The 14,574-nt window shown below is 39.8% G+C and overlaps 1 long non-coding RNA gene across 1 annotated transcript in view; it reads left to right on the top strand.

Annotated features, from left to right (window-relative positions):
- LOC124876083 overlaps positions 1-14,574 on the top strand; it is a 95,952-nt gene that overhangs the window by 10,649 nt on the left and 70,729 nt on the right. The gene's annotated exons all lie outside the window — the stretch shown is intronic.

Below are 14,574 nucleotides of genomic sequence, written 5' to 3' on the forward strand. Positions count from 1 at the left end.
GGTTGTGATATTAGGACAGAAATTTTGTTTACCTGCCGAGTTCTGATGGTTGTCATGGAACTTGTTGACCCCGAGATGCAGCTCTTTGCTGCACCCGTCTAAAAGTGAACTGTAGAGTTTCTGTTTCTACCTCATCCTCCTCATTGTGCACGACAGCACAATGAACTACTAACATCATTATTTATTAGTCATTTTAAACAATAGATCTTCTGGTTGTGCAGGAGTAAAAAACAGCGGCTGGATATGGTGAGATGTTGCCGCTGGCATCCATCTTCACTGTTCAATGATGACTTTCAACAGGATCTCTGCAGTGTACAAGGCCCATTTGAAAAATGTCACTGTCCAATTGAAAACATTTGGGGATCGATGGCGAGGGAGGTTTACAAAAACAGACATGGATGTCGTTCGTAAAGCAACCTTTACCACACAGAGCAATACTCCCACAAACCTTCTAAAAAAATCACATTGAGCATGTCTTAATACATTTTTGAAGGGATCAGCAAGAATGGTGGAGCTACTCCACTGTTGATGTTTTAGTTCTGTTTTGCAGTTTTTTTGGACTCTGGTCGTTTTTTAATAATTTGCCCACAAGTTTTTTTTTGGTCTTTGTTCCTGTTCCTTCTTTTTGCATTTTGACGCTCAACGTTCAACGTTACAGTCTAGTCTTATGAAATCGGAGTACCTGTAACTTTTTTCCGGTCTTAAGATTTTGATCAGGAGTTTACATTAATGTTCCTGATGTAACCTGAGAGAGAAATCTTTGGACTCTGGCAATGTTCTTCAAATGATGAAACACATTCTTTGTGACATTTGTAATGTGATGATAATCAGATTTTGATCAAATAAAACATGAATGTTCATTGTAAGTGTTCAAAGTTGTGCTGTGGACTTCTCTGTACAAATTTATTCTAACTTGAGCTGAGGAGAAAGTGTGGATGCACATGTCCATTTATCTTATATGTCTTTAGTCCTCTTTCATAAACAAAACACTTTCAAGTGGTGCTTTCCTGTCTAGGTGTGATTCTTTAAAGGCCTGAGGCAGCATGTGGAGGTTTGAAATTAACCCGCTGCTGTCACATCTCTGAGCTATAAAGGGGCAGATTCATAGAGCTGAGTCTGTGATGGGTAGTAGGCAGCTGATGCAAGCATTGCTCTATTATAACCACCTGAGCTGCTGTCACTTGATGGTTCTGTGTCTCTCTAAGCAGAGAAAAAAGAAAAATCACAATAAAATGTTTTTGGGATTTTACTTTTTAGGAAAATTATATATTTGTGGCCTTTAAGTACTTCTGACTTGGCGAGCTTGGCCCACATGACAAAATGTTTCGACACCACTGGCAAAGACAATGGACGGATGTTTATTTTCTAGTTCATGAAAAGACAACAACAGAATCTGTGTCTCATTGGGTAATTTCTGGCTGTATGATAAACTCACCAGTTTAAATTGTATTTAGAATTTATACTGCATTATTTATATACTGCATGGATACTTTAAGTGGTTTACCAAAAAAAAACAAAAAAACGTATGTATAGTATGGAAATGTATAGTTTTATTTCCCACACTGTTTCTTTCCCTTTGAACAAACTGGTGCTGAACTTGATGATCCACAACAAATATTTCATGTCAAAGTCTACAACCATCTTACATATGTAACATAGATATGTTATCACATTATCTCCAAGTCACAGAGGCGAACATAGCCAGCGCTCCATTGCTGCAGGTATCAGGCTTAAAACAAACATTTTTTATTTGAGTTCATTTTCAGTAACTAAGGATTACTTTATGTGCTAAAATAGTTAATAGCCTATTGCATCAGTAACACTGAATCATATTTGAAGCTGATAAGAAACAATGATTTGACTGAAAAGTGAATTTCTAAGCTCATGAATATTTAAAAAAATATATGGATATTATTGAAAAGTTCATTTTTCCCAGTTATCTAATTCAGTGAGACACATAGACTGAGATTACATAGACTGTACACATGAACTAAACACAGAATGATTACTTCAAGCCTTTATTTCTGTTATTGTTATTATGATGATATTTCGCTTACAGCTGATGAAAACCCAACATTTAATGTCTTAGAAAATTAAAATATAACATCAGACCCATAACAAAATTTTTAAAACAAAGGAGCAGGCTTAATGAAAAATATGTTTAATACCTGCTTAAAGGTTGTTATTTTCAAAAGGTGCTTTTAATCAGACACAGAACTTTATGTGAATGTGTCTTCCAATTTATTGCATATAACTATATATATATATAATTTCGTATCAGAATCAAACTTCTATGTTAAATGAAAATAAATTTAAATCTACCAGGTTTATGAATAACTCTGGTTTTAACTGTAGAGCCTTTATGAGGCAGTGATCTGCCTGATTTAAATATCCCAGCTCCATGCCTCTTTTAAATGGCTGAATTATCTCCTCAGTCTGTCACCAGATTCTACAGGAGCTTGTTAATGACTGGTTAAGTTAAATCAGGTGTGTCAAATCAAGAAATCATGCAGCACCCACTTCTAAAATAGAGCTATAATCAGATTAAAATGTCATTTGTCCTAATCTTTGTTTCACATTTTAATAACTGCAAAGTCATCATCTTTTCGGAGCTGATTTATAATAAATAGTATTCCGGTATGTTAAAGTTGAAATAGATTGATACAATTTTTGAACCAATTTTGCTTTGCAGTTTTTTGCTGTCATTACTTTTGTTAAATTTTCTGAAAGTTGATAAATCTGTACATAGCTGGTTTATGCCAAAAAAAAAATAATTACTGGTTTAATGTTCAATAATTTGTAATGTTTCAAAGTGAAAATAAGCTCTAAAGGACACAGTATTTCCTTTCTGACACAGCAGTTTGGATTTATTTGGTTGCTTCTGCTGTTCTATTCTCCTCTTGAAATAGATGCCTCTGAATTATTTGTCTTCATGTATCTCATGTTTCTCTGTGCATCTCCTCATTACTTCTTTAGATAGCAATTTTTTTGTTTCACATGCCTTTTGGTTTTTCTGTACATCACAGATTTTTCCTAAAGCGCAGCGAATGCAACACAGAGGGGCCGACCTGTTCCTGTGTTTCACAGAGCTTTACTTTAAGGGCGAGCCTTGCTACTTGGTTAAACAAAAGGGCCTCCATGTCAGTCCTCTAGATAAACATACTTTCCCTGAGAAAACACGGACACAGTTACACTTTAACCTGCTCGAGGAGGCCTCAGCCACATCCTCCTGGACAGTTTAGTTCAGAGTGGGTTTTAGTTCAGACCCACAGTGGGAATCATGCGCTGCACGTGAAACTATGCTGGCCTGTCAGACAATGGAGCCTTTGACAGCCATACCCTCCCGCCCCAGTCCACAGTACAGTCAGAGCACTGTCTCTCAAGGGCTTGGATGTCACTCCCCATCTCTGTTGTGCTCCCCTGGAGCTGACCAGCTGGCTCCTAGGCTCTGGGATGTGAAGCATCAGCACAGAGGAGCTGCAGTCAACGTTCAGCACTGATTAGCCAGCAGCAACTCAACCCAAATAGTCCCGACTTAAATACACTACTAAGCTCTGTCATTTCAGACGAGTTGAACTGGATGAAGACAACATAAAATATTTACAAAATAAGTATTTAGCTTGGAACAATATCCCTAGTTTTATATTTAAGAAAGAAATAACTAGTTTAGCACACAGAAGGTACTGACAGTTGCTTTCTACAGTGCCTTACTAAAGTATTCACACCCCTTGAATTTCACATTTTGCAATGTTACAATCACAAATTTAACATCATTTATAGCGATTGTTACATTAGATCAGGGGTGTCTAAAGTCACTCCTCGAGGGCTGGTGTCCTGCGTGTTTTAGATGTTCCCCTGCTTTAACACACCTGATCAGTTCAGCAAAAGCCAGTAAATCAGCCAGCAATGGAAATCAGGCATGCTGAAGCAGGGAAACATCTAAAACATGCAGGACATTTGCCATTGAAGACCGACTTTGGACACCCCTGCATTATATCAACACAAAGTAGTGGATAATTTTGAAGTAGAAGGAAAAGCATATGGGCTTTAGTTTGTTTTACAAATAAAAATCAGAGAACATTTAGCTAAAATTACAGATGCAAGACTTCGGGACTATAGGGTTTGTAGCATCCTGCGACCCGGAAGTGTTATGTTTTCTTTTAGCCGTCTTTCTTCCTGTCACTGTTTTACAAAGGCCAGATTTGTGGGGTACACAGCCAAGAGCTGACCGGCCAACATATTCTCACAGCTCTGGACCTCTGCAGCTCCTCCAGAGTTACCATGGTTCTTTTGAGTGCTTCTCTGATTAACGCTTCCCTTGCTAAACCTGTCAGTTTTCGGCCAAATGTCTTGGTAGGACTGCATTTGTGTCATACTCTTTCTACTTTAAGATGATTAACTGAACTGTGCCTTGTGTGCTCAGGCTTTAAAGATAGAAATATTGTTTTATATCCTAATCCTGGTTTTAACATCACTACGCCTTAATCTCTGATCTGTCTACTGTGCTCCTTAGTCTTCATGACTTCAGCCTTCAGAGAACAGATTAGTTTATACTGACATTAAATTATACACAGGCAGATTCTTTTTGCAAATTAAATCACAAATGAAGGGAAATGGTTTCTGATATGACATGAGTTAAACGGGTATGAATACTTTAGCAAAACACTATATTACAGTAATTTTATTTTGTCCTTGTATTTCAAATGTATAAAAAAAATTATCACAAGCAATATACAAATGTTCTTTTTTCTTTCTTACAAAAATAAATAAATAAAAGCATATGAATTTTGGATTGTCATATTGAGTTGTTACATATCAGTAAACTCACTGACAAGAATTCAGCAAACAGATATCTTCTGTAGGCAGCAGTAAGACAACTGTACTGCGTCCTCGGGTTATGCATATACTTCACCAGAAACTGAGCATAAAATAAGGAGGTAGAGCAGTGTATGTGTTGCTGTGACTGTGTTACTAAGCTAAATTTCTTTTTTCACACTATAATGTTGGTGTGTACTTAAGGGGCGTTTTTAGGGTCTTGATATATTGGTTGCTTTAGCCCAGAACCCTCCTTCCTCCTGTTCTCTCTTTAAAAGTTGCCCTTTACAGTCTCTGTTTATGTATTTTGACCACTATGATTATTCCTCCTGCTACCTGCTACCGCAGTCAAGTGAGCCGACATTCAGAAATATGCGGTCACGCCAGCCGACACTAGCTCTCTCTTAAAGATTAGCTTTGTGCATACAAGGTGCATTGGTAATGGAGCAGAAAGGACCCGATCCTGGCAACGGTTGAGAAAATAATAGGAAAACAGGAAAGTAACCTTCAGAACATTTATAATACTGGCATTTTTACAACTTTCACATACATGTTTTATGTAAAAAAAAAATTATTTAATAATTTCACTAAGGATGTTTGGTGAAATACCTACTAATGCTCACCAGAATAGGCATTTGTGTCACTTTCAGGAATGTATTTCTCCAAACTCATGAGAGGTGACAACACAATCTCTTCAGATTATATTAAAGGGTCATCACCAGAATAAATATTTCATAATTTTACTGTAGAGTTTTGGAGAATTAACGGGTCAAAGTACCTCAAAATGCTCATCCAGTATCCAACATCTGACAGTGGTGGTCAGTGGATTACTGGAGGTCCAGTAGGACTGAACATTCTCTATGTATGAGCCATTATTTCTCCAAAACTCTACAGTAAAATAATGAAATATTTATTCTGGTTAGAGTATAGATGACCCTTTAATATAATCTGAAGAGTGTGTTGTCAACTCCCATGGTGTTGGAGAAATAAATTGCTGAAAGTGGGAGAAAAGTATGGAGCTAAATTGGGGCCATAAAGTTTGTTCAAACGAACAAAATGTAAACAAAAAATAAAAGTTTGTTCAAAAGAAAAAAAACTTTGAACCGGAAAAATAAAAGTTTGTTCAAAAGAAAAACATTTGAACCTGAAAAATTATTTTGAACCTCCCCCCAAAAAAATGTGAAAACTGCAAAAAAAGTTTTGCAACTGAAAAAAAAAAAGCCAGATGTGAAACTGGAAAAAAAAAGTTCAAAACTACTTTTCAGATTCAAGTTTTTTTTTTTTTTTTCGAACCTGCAGATTTTTTTTTCGGCTTCAAACTTTTGACCCTGTTTTGGTGTGGGGGGCGGGGCTTCAGATCACGGGGGCGCTGAATCATGACTGACAGCTCAACACAGCGGCTGAACAACATATTCCCAGCTGTTGCATTCAGGGACCGTGGGAACTGGAATTATCTGTAATGCATCATCTATATATATGTGATTGGTTTTGAAAGATAACATGCTTCACCGATGGAAGCAGCTTACGTGAATACACGACGTGCATCTTAGAGGAGAAAATATGATCTTGACAGATTTGCACAGCAATTTAAGTCCGTGTTGATTTCCCATGCTCTCAACATCAAGCAAAAGAACCGCTAGACTAAGCGGCGGGAATGAAACCAGATGCAAAACGAGCCGGTATTTTCCGAATATCCTTGCATAAATAAGCCTGGGCTTGTTTTCACATGGACTGGACTCGGGTGTCGGTTTCTGGTGGATTTTTGATTAAAACGTGTTTGGTCTTCATTTAGTGAAGTGACTCACAGCCAGGGGCAAACTGGGATACGGGGCAACCGGGGGAAATCCGTGGCGGACCGCTGGCTTTGTGGGACGGTGGTTCACCATAGCCCGTGAAGTGAACCACCATAAGAGCAGAATGTGAAGGTTCAATTAGCAGGGTAAGAGCACAGCTTTGCTCAAAATATTGAAATGCACACAACATTATGGGTGACATACCAGAGTTCAAAAGAGGACAAATTGTTGATGCATGTCTTGCTGGCGCATCTGTGACCAAGACAGCAAGTCTTTGTGATGTATCAAGAGCCACGGTATCCAGGGTAATGTCAGCATACCACCAAGGACGAACCACATCCAACAGGATTAACTGTGGACGCAAGAGGAAGCTGTCTGAAAGGGATGTTCGGGTGCTAACCCGGATTGTATCCAAAAAACATAAAACCACGGCTGCTCAAATCACGGCAGAATTAAATGTGCACCTCAACTCTCCTGTTTCCACCAGAACTGTCCGTCGGGAGCTCCACAGGGTCAATATACAGGCCGGACTGCTATAGCCAAACCTTTGGTCACTCATGCCAATGCCAAATGTCGGTTTCAATGGCGCAAGGAGCGCAAATCTTGGGCTGTGGACAATATGAAACATGTATTGTTCTTTGATGAGTCCACCTTTACCGTTTTCCCCACATCCGGGAGAGCTACGTTGTGGAGAAGCCCCAAAGAAGCGTACCACCCAGACTGTTGCATGCCCAGAGTGAAGCATGGGGGTGGATCAGTGATGGTTTGGGGTGTCATATCATGGCATTCCCTTGGCCCAATACTTGTGCTAGATGGGTGCGTCACTGCCAAGGACTACCGAACCATTCTTGAGGACCATGTGCATCCAATGGTTCAAACATTGTATCCTGAAGGCGGTGCCATGTATCAGGATGACAATGCACCAATACACACAGCAAGACTGGTGAAAGATTGGTTTGATGAACATTAAAGTGAAATTGAACATCTCCCATGGCCTGTACAGTCACCAGATCTAAATATTATTGAGCCACTTTGGGGTGTTTTGGAGGAGCGAGTCAGGAAACGTTTTCCTCCATCAGTATCACGTAGTGACCTGGCCACTTTCCTGCAAGAAGAATGGCTTAAAATCCCTCTGACCACTGTGCAGGACTTGTATATGTCATTCCCAAGATGAATTGACGCTATATTGGCCGCAAAAGGAGGCCCTACACCATACTAATAAATTATTGTGGTCTAAAACCAGGTGTTTCAGTTTCATTGTCCAACCCCTGTACATTTGGACCAGCTTTGCTAAAACAAAGTCATTTTGACTACTAAATAAATATGCATCTCATGACCTCCTTTGTGTTGAGAAGCTTTATTAAAGAAAGTTACTTAAAATGATATAAAGGCAAAAGTATGCTCCATAATCCTTGGAAAATGAGTGAACCTTTTCAGAATGGTTGATTTGAAGTCTTCTGTGCCTGAAAACAACAAAATCAGTTAAAGACTGAGTCTATATCTGTGAAGCACGACGGGATGCAGTGGCCGGCAGTCTGAACTGTGTTGCCGTTGCTCTCCGTCTCTTTGATCTTTTTGCTTCATGCACTTTTTCAGCCGCTGTCAAGACATCAAAGATTGTGTTGACATTTTATGGTTTCCATGCAAATGAGCTTACAGCCCCTTATACAGCATTTTCTGCTAGCATGACTGACAGTCTGCTTGTCAAAATCTGCACCCGATCTGTTGCTCTGGTAGAAGAAAACATCTCCCTCTTCGTATCCTTCTTTATAGGTTTGAACTGTCATTGTATGGTTCTACGTACAATACTGCAACCTAATATGTTACTATTTCATTACATTGGGCCTCCTGTATCACACTTTATATTAAAGGTTTATTTCTATAACTCTATATGCATTATACCTATTTTATCACCCTACCGAAAGCCTCACTGTGTGTATGTCAGCTCACTAAGTGAAATTGGCAAGCCAATAGCAAGCTGAAGCTGTGTCTTCTCACCTTTATTAATGTTTATATCCACAACGGGGTTTCAAGCTATGTCGAAACTCTTAAAAAAAGAACAGATCAAATTCAGGCAGTGTCGTATGATGTTTGTCTATTTGGTCAGCAAACCTGCATAAGAACTTTTGTAATACTTCATGTTACAAGATGTTACACGGATAAGCTGCATGCAATCTGGTCTTCCAGATCCGATTGGATTTTATGAAGCCTCAGTCACATTTCCTCCACCAGTATCACGTAGTGACCTGGCCACTATCCTGCAAGAAGAATGGCTTAAAATCCCTCTGACCACTGTGCAGGACTTGTATATGTCATTCCCAAGACAAATTGACGCTGTATTGGCCGCAAAAGGAGGCCCTACACCATACTAATAAATTATTGTGGTCTAAAACCGGGTGTTTCAGTTTCATTGTCCAACCCCTGTATATATACAGTAGAGACCAAAGATTTGGACACACCTTCTCATTCAAAGACTTTTCTTTATTTTCATGACTATGAATATTGTAGCTTCACACTGAAGACATCAAAACTATGAATTAAACCCAAACCCCAAACCATCTCAATTGGGTTCAGGTCCAGTGACTGTGGAGGCCAGGTCATCTGGCGCAGCACCCCATCACTCTCCTTCTTGGTCAAATAGCCCTTACACAGCCTGGAGGTGTGTTTGGGGTCATTGTCCTGTTGAAAAAGAAATGATGGTCCAACTAAACGCAAACCGGATGGAATAGCATGCAGCTGCAAGATGCTGTGGTAGCCATGCTGGTTCAGCATGCCTTCAATTTTGAATAAATCCCCAAAAGTGTCACCAACAAAGCACCCCCACACCATCACACTTCCTCCTCCATGGTTCACGGTGGGAACCAGCCATGTAGAGTCCATCCGTTCACCTCTTCTGCACCGCACAAAGACACGGTGGTTGGAACCAAAGATCTCAAACTTGGACTCATTAGACCAAAGCACAGATTTCCACTGGTCTAATGTCCATTCCTTGTGTTCTTTAGCACTTTAGCAGTGGTTTCCTAGCAGCTATTTTACCATGAAGGCCTGATTCACACAGTCTCCTCTTAACAGTTGTTCTAGAGATGTGTCTGCTGCTAGAACTCTGTGTGGCATTGACCTGTTCTCTAATCTGAGCTGCTGTTAACCTGCGATTTCTGAGGCTGGTGACTCGGATTAACTTATCGTCCGCAGCAGAGGTGACTCTTGGTCTTCCTTTCCTGGGGCGGTCCTCATGTGAGCCAGTTTCTTTGTAGCGCTTGATGCTTTTTGCAACTGCACTTGGGGACACTTTCAAAGTTTTCCCAATTGTTCGGACTGACTGACCTTCAACTGTGTACTGTATCCACCTCCTGCACAACACAACTGCCATTTATAAGGCTTGAAATTCCACTTATTAAACCTGACAGGGCACACCTGTGAAGTGGAAACCATTTCAGGTGACTACCTCTTGAAGCTCATCAACAGAATGCCAAGAGTATGCGGAGCAGTAATCAAAGCAAAAGGTGGCTACTTTGAAGAACCTAGAATATAAGACATATTTTCAGTTGTTTTACACTTTTTTGTTCAGTATATAATTCCACATGTGTTAATTCATAGTTTTGATGCCTTCAGTGTGAAGCTACAATATTCATAGTCATGAAAATAAAGAAAACTCTTTGAATGAGAAGGTGTTTTTAAACCTTTGGTCTGTATTGTATATATATATATATATATAGTTTTTTATAAGTTCCACTGTTTGTTTTAGTAGCCTGTGCTTTTTTTCTGATCTCTGCTCTTCATTGTCAGCTCAGCTGGCCACCCTGCAGCGCATGTTCATGTGTTACAGATCAGCTGTTCGCCAGCGCACAGCAGAGCTGATCTTCCTGACTGGAGCAGAGGAGAGGTTTGTCCGAGCTACCGCACCCTGTTGGCGGTCAGACCTCTTGGAGCTCCTCCGGTCCTTGGTTCCCAAAAGCAATCACACTCTATCTAACACTGACTCTCAAGGAACAACTCTCAAACAATTTCTAACTTTCAGCTCCTTTAATATAAATTAGGCAGAGGAATGATTACAGGGATCGGCGCTGAGGCTCTCGTGTCGGACCGTCGCAGTCTGTAAAAGGATGACGAAGAGCCCCGAAAGAAGGTCACATGTAGTTTATATCTGGCACTCCAATGCAATGGATGTGCACTCCCTCAGTGTTTATCAGTAGACTGGTGTGTCACCTGGTACGTTTTGTAGTAGCTGGTGTCCATCCTTACTCTAAGTGTGCTGCTGCATTCTAATCAAACCAGTTACAACCTGCTCCACCATCAAAACAGTGTCCCAGCCACAGCTCATTCAAAAACACCTTGGGCCATTTATCCTTGTAATGTGTGTCGATGAGCATTCTTTTCTAACAAAAAGGAAACATTAGAACTTATGCTTTATATCATTATGGTATAAGTGGGAAAAACTGCTAGGAGTCATATAAATAAAGGTTATTCTTAACAGGTTGATATGGCATAGTTTAGGGCACAATGGTCCAGAAAAATATCAGCGTCCCAGAAACTGTCGCCTCTTGCATACTTGGTGTCGCGCTCGCCCTGCGTCTGTGCAGCCGTGGGCCGGTGGTTCAGCTGGTGGGCAGGTGGTTCACGGGGTGAAGTGAACGGTCCACCGGGGATTTCCTTGGTTGCCCCGTATGCCAGTTTGCCCCTGGCTGTGAGTCACTTCACTAAATGAAGACCAAACACGTTTTAATCAAAAATGCACCAGAAACCGAAACCCGAGTGCAGTCCATGCGAAAACAAGTCCAGGCTTAATTATGCAAGGATATTTGGAAGATACTGGCTCGTTTTGCATCTGGTTTCATTACCGCCGCTTAGTCTGGTGGTTCTTTTGCTTTATGTTTAGAGCATGGAAAATCTCCAACACGGACTTAAAATGCTGTGTAAATATGTCAAGATCATATTTTCTCCTCTAAGATGCACGTCGTGTATTCATGTAAGCTGCTTCTATCGATGAAGCATGTTATCTTTCAAAACCAATCACATATATATAGAATATCGATGATGCATTACAGATAATTCCAGTTCCCACGGTCCCTGAATGCAACAGCTGGGAATATTTTGTCCAGCCGCTGTGTTGAGCTGTCAGTCATGATTCAGCACCCCGTGATCTGAGGCCCCGCCCCCCACGCCAAAATAGGGCCAAACGTTTGAAGCCAAAAAAAAAACATCTGCAGGTTCAAAAAAAAAAACTTGAATCTGAAAAGTAGTTTTGAACTTTTTTTTTCCAGTTTCACATCTGTTTTTTGTTTTTGTTTTTTTCTGTTTTCACATTTTTTTTGGGCAGGTTCAAAATAATTTTTCAGGTTCAAATGTTTTTCTTTTGAACAAACTTTTATTTTTCAGGTTCAAATTTTTTTCGTTTGAACAAACTTTATGGCCCCAATTTAGCTCCAAAGTAGGTCGTCCACTCCTAACTGCGGATCCTCCTGTGGACTCAGTGAGAACCACAGCTGGCCTGGCACTGCGCGATTTCCCGTGTAGCGAACAGATGCCCTCTGCTCAGGAGGTTGTTGTGCGGCGTCATTATGATCCAGCTGCTGATTTTTTTCCCCCTCTGTTATGTTTTGCTCCTGGTTTTCTGGACTGTTACAGTTTGTTAAGCTGTATCGTCACTGTCCACAGCAGCAGGTTTGTCATGTCAGCCTCCGCCCTGATTTATCCTCCATGTTCATTTGCGCAGGGTGCCTCTGTGGTTTTGCTCCAGTTCGCCTGAACCCGCAGCCTCTGGATCGGGTCACAGTTCCTCCTGCAACCCATGGAGCCGCAGGATCAGCGGAAAATAAAAAAATAATTTTAGATAATCAAATTTGACCTTATATTAAATATTTAGTTTTTCTTACTGTCGTATTGTTGAACAGTATATAATTAATTAAAGCATAATTAGCTTTTATCATTTTCTATATTGGGTTATTTGTACATCCGACTCCACCAGTCATGGACCTCACCGCACGTCACTGAACTGAGATCTAATATAGCCCGGGAAATACCAAATATGTTCATGTTACAGGCTATTATTATATCACAAATAATCCCAACAACAATTTATTAAGAACAATCATTAGGCCTTCATTGATACACGAACCGGTAGAATAATGATAAACAGGGGTGTTTTCATTGCTAATCTGATTTGTCAGATGTAATATTTTCTTGTTAAAATAAAGACAATTAAAAAATAAAATAAAACATTGTCTTCCGTTTTGTCGTTATGTTCTTGAACAGTTTTTGCATAACTTCTGCTGACAAAACAACCGTTTTTTCCTTATTTTTATATTAACCAATTGTTTTTAATAAATGAAAAAGTAAAATAGAAGTTCTTCATTTATTAAAAGCGGTTTCGTGCGTCCTGGTGTCTGGAGAGATTATGTGACGGCCGTTCCTGACTGACGTTGCATTCAAAAAACGAAACAATGACCCTGACAGGCTGCGAGAGGTCCGGATTATTTTTTATTCTATTATTTCAAAGATGTTCACACGAACAGAGAAGGTCGTTGCTGTTCTTTTCATCTCCACATAGCGACCTGCCATCGTGCGCACTGCGTGGTGCTGTTGCAATGTGTGGAGGTAAATTTGTGTCAATATTATTCAATCAAACAAAAAACTAATCTCAATCAAAAAAATAAATTGTGGTCAAAACTTTTGGAATATTCAATAAAAAAAAACTAATCTCAATCAAAAAATATTAAGTTGTGATCAAAACTTTCAGAGTTGTAACGATTTATTTTTTTAAAATGGAATATTTTATTTTGGGGAGAAAATAAAATTGTTTGAAAAAAACTTTTTTTGATTAAAATGACTCATTTTTTCTCACAAAGAGAAAAAAGTTATTTGCAAAACAAACTTTTATTTGCGCATGTTAAAAATCTTTGGTTACGACTCTTGCTCTTTTGGTTTTGACGCTCTCGGTTTTTGGTTGAACTCAAAGAATTTTGAGTGCTGGAAACATGGACATCCTGGGCGGGGCCTAAAGACAAACGCTGTAAGACGTTTCCCTATTGGTTAGCGCTGACTAAAGCGGCCGCTCAAACTGCAGGGCTTGCAGCGTCGCTTCAGTGACGAGACATCAACTGTACAGAAGAAAACTGCGGTCATGCCAACCGACACTAGTTCTCTCTTAAAGATTAGCGTCGTGCAGGGTCATCTATATTATAACCAGAATTAATATTTCATAATTTTACTGTAAATGTTTGGAGAAATACACAACTACCCCAAGTGTAGTATAAAACAGAATCCATGTCGGGCAGACAGCATCCCATAATCCTGTGTGTTGTCCTCACAACCTGTGATACTTCCTTCCTCTCCTGTGCAGTTCCCTCACCACACTGTCATGCTGAGACACAGAGTTCTTTCCACCGTGACCCTGTAGACATCTGTAAGCAGCTGAGGAGAGAGAACAGTCTGTTTTTATTTCCTGATGAAGAAGAGCTGTTGTTGTACCTTCTTCAACAGGCGAGGGGCGTTTCCGGTCCAGGAGAGGTCAGAGGAGATCTGGATACTCTTGCACTTTAAGTTGTCCAGACCACTTCCCACAGGACCTCATCGACCTCACCAAAAAGAAGCGTTTGTGGTACTTTGTTGGGGTAGTTGTGTATTTCTCAGTGAAATTATGAAATACTAATTCTGGTTATAGCGTAGATGACCCTCTAATATAATCTGAAGAGATTGTGTGATTCTCATGGTTTTGGAGAAATAAATTCCTGAAAGTGGGACAAATGCATATAATGGTTGAGCATTTTGAGGTACATTGAGTTGTGTATTTCTCCAAAACTGTACAGTCAAATATTAAATATTTATTCTTTTACATAAAACATGAATGTGAAGGTTGTAAAAATTTAATTAATATAAATGTTCTGTAGGCTACTTTTCTGTTTTCCTCTTATTTTCTCAACTGTTGCCAGGATCGAGTCCTTTCTGCTCCATTACCGTAATGCGTCTT

The sequence above is a fragment of the Girardinichthys multiradiatus genome, chromosome 11 (genome assembly GCF_021462225.1).
Source record: "Girardinichthys multiradiatus isolate DD_20200921_A chromosome 11, DD_fGirMul_XY1, whole genome shotgun sequence".
NCBI classification, from domain to species: domain Eukaryota; kingdom Metazoa; phylum Chordata; class Actinopteri; order Cyprinodontiformes; family Goodeidae; genus Girardinichthys; species Girardinichthys multiradiatus.